General features: G+C 36.7%; 1 long non-coding RNA gene across 2 annotated transcripts; it reads left to right on the top strand.

The window, feature by feature from the left end:
- Positions 1-299: 299 nt before the first annotated feature.
- LOC128436361 (uncharacterized) lies at positions 300-2,243 on the top strand. 2 transcript variants are annotated; one of them, XR_008338041.1, is made up of 3 exons: positions 300-812; positions 1,305-1,504; positions 1,704-2,243. It is a non-coding gene; the product is annotated as an uncharacterized LOC128436361 (long non-coding RNA). The 2 variants fall into 2 exon arrangements; XR_008338040.1 differs by lacking the exon at positions 1,704-2,243 and having other exon boundaries at positions 1,305-1,633.
- The last annotated feature ends 266 nt before the right edge of the window (positions 2,244-2,509 follow it).

Here is a 2,509-nt window from a genome sequence, read left to right on the forward strand (position 1 = left end):
TGTGTGTCTCTTTAAGGGTTACGACCACTTTATGTTGCGGCAGCTTTACGACTGCTGTTTTACGGTGTGTATTATTGTTACCTTGGAGACGAAGTTTTCGCGGGGAGATCTCTTCTTCAATGCCTGCAAGCAACGTGTGGTCAAGCTGTGATTCTCCTGTTTAATTTTGGAGTTTAACTTATTAAAAGTATTTTTTTAAGTGAAATATTTACCGTACAAAGTACTCGGTTTTCTTTGGATAATATCCGGAAGTCCGTCGGCAAAGTTTATCCACAAGAAGACCGTTTGCAAGTGTAACCTGTTGGAAAAAGAAACCCAACTGTTACTAAATATGTTGGAAGAAAGTGTTACAAATATGAGAAATATGTTAGAAATATGTTCTTTCACTGAGAATTATTTTTATTTAATTTATACATTTATTATTTAATTCATAACTACATTCTTTATTTTATTCTTCATTTCATTGATCATTTCATTTGATCTCAGAGGTCTTTTTGATTCAGTAGATGGTCCTGTGAAGAAAAACTTTTCAAATTGATTTCATTGGTTCATTTCAGTTTAGCTGAGTTGCTATTGGTTAAGGCAACGCATGTCCCGCCTCCTTCACGTTAGAGACGCTGCGGTAGTGTGTGAAAAATACACAGAGAGCAGCAGGACGATAATTGAGACACAGAGGTTTTGGAGTGATGAAACTTTAAAAAATACACTTTATATTGTTAAAAGGAGGAATTGTGTAAACAGAGAAAAGTCCGGTGAACCACTGAAGCGACCCTGGGAACATCTTGTGTTTGTTTTATTATTTTATTGTCCCGGTGAGTACTATCTGTATTAGCAAATAGCTCTGTGAATTAGCTTAGCCTCGTGGTGGGTTAGCTACCGAGTGGGAACATAAAGTCACAGTGTTGTGGTATTTTTCTAATGATAGTAAAGGAAAACGGGAATATGTGTGTAAAATGAGTATGCGTGCATGTTATTTACATTGTATGAACAGAGAAAGACATCATTTAGCTGAGTTTCATGGGTTATGAAGCTATATATTCTGTATATTACTGTGCTGTGGTGTGTATAGGTACGAGGTATCAGTAATCTGAGCATTTAATGGTGAACTGTGAGTGGTCTTATATTAATGGTTTTCTCACTACAAAACAGTGAAGTGGACATTTCATGTGTTAATATTGCGATGCAGCAGTTATCTTTTAACAAGTTAACAGTGAAAAGTTGCATTATACATTGATATTGATAAAATTAAACTGTACAGTTAAGAAAGGTTGAATAGATTTATATCAGTCTGTTATATTATACAGGCTGGGTTTTTTGGATACCCTGAGATCCTGGACCGTGGATTTGGAGTGATTCTCTCCCTGACGAGGGGGATGGCGAGCTACCCGCGTGAGCATTTTGGATTGAGGAGGAACCTTTCCATTCTTCATTCTCTGTCCTGCCAGAGTGGTAGGGTTGTGGGGAAGGACTTCCAAGAACTTTCGAATTGAACTATTTCTTTTGGGTAAAACATTTTATTTTATTTAGGGTGCACCCGGTAAAAAAGACATTTCAAATAAGAACAAAAGTAACTGTCGGCAGTGTATGTAAACTGTTTATTTTCTATATATGTTAATACAGTGTTTTGCTTAAATCTACCTGTGTGTTCCTTTTACTCATTGCGGTGTCCAATCTCTTCTTATTACTTTGCCCTGCGAACCTAGTGTGTACTTACCTGTCAAGTGGGTTACACAAGGAACTCCGCCGAGTGAATGAACATTGACGAGACGCTGCCGCTGTTTCCTGAGTGCTTTCCTGTGGCTCGTGAGCTCGTGAGGAGCCGTCGCCATCTTCTGAATATCCTGAGGATTGCAGGCAACACTACTAAACCACCACACACATATAGAGCTCTATAATATTATTGCTGGCCAGCACTTTACTTTATTCCGTTATTTTTTTTGTTGCTAAAGACAATATAAGGACACTTCAAGATTTGTTCTATGTTCTATAAGAAGACCGTTCGGTATTAATTTTGTTTTCATGGACTGAGAAAGAGACATTTAATTAAAGAGGACGAGTAACATTCCTTCAGGTATTTTTGTATTGAATAACAGGGTGTTGTTCAGACATTTAAGTATTTGGTTAACTGCCTAAAAAGGGGAAATATATATTGTTTTATTTTTTTCTTATTCTAATTGAATCACATTTCCATGTGATTTAAGGTTTACTGTTTTATGTTGTTCCTGACCTACATTGTGATCAAGTAAGATGCATTCAGTTCAGTAAATGTTAAATAAAACTGGATCGATAGTAAACTGCTTTCACAACCCGAGTAAAGTCTGTTTATTGGTTACAGACGAAAAATTGGCGCCCGAACAGGGACTGAACTGTGTCTACTTGATCTTAAATATAAAAACTCTTTAAAGTATAATCATCTGAAAATTGTAAGGTTGGGTTAATTGAGAAAACAAAATGGAGTTTTGTGACATGTATGGTTTTGACCCAGAGCGCACAGTTATGCTTAAGGGTG

The sequence above is a fragment of the Pleuronectes platessa genome, unplaced genomic scaffold (assembly GCF_947347685.1).
Source record: "Pleuronectes platessa unplaced genomic scaffold, fPlePla1.1 scaffold_34, whole genome shotgun sequence".
NCBI lineage: Eukaryota > Metazoa > Chordata > Actinopteri > Pleuronectiformes > Pleuronectidae > Pleuronectes > Pleuronectes platessa.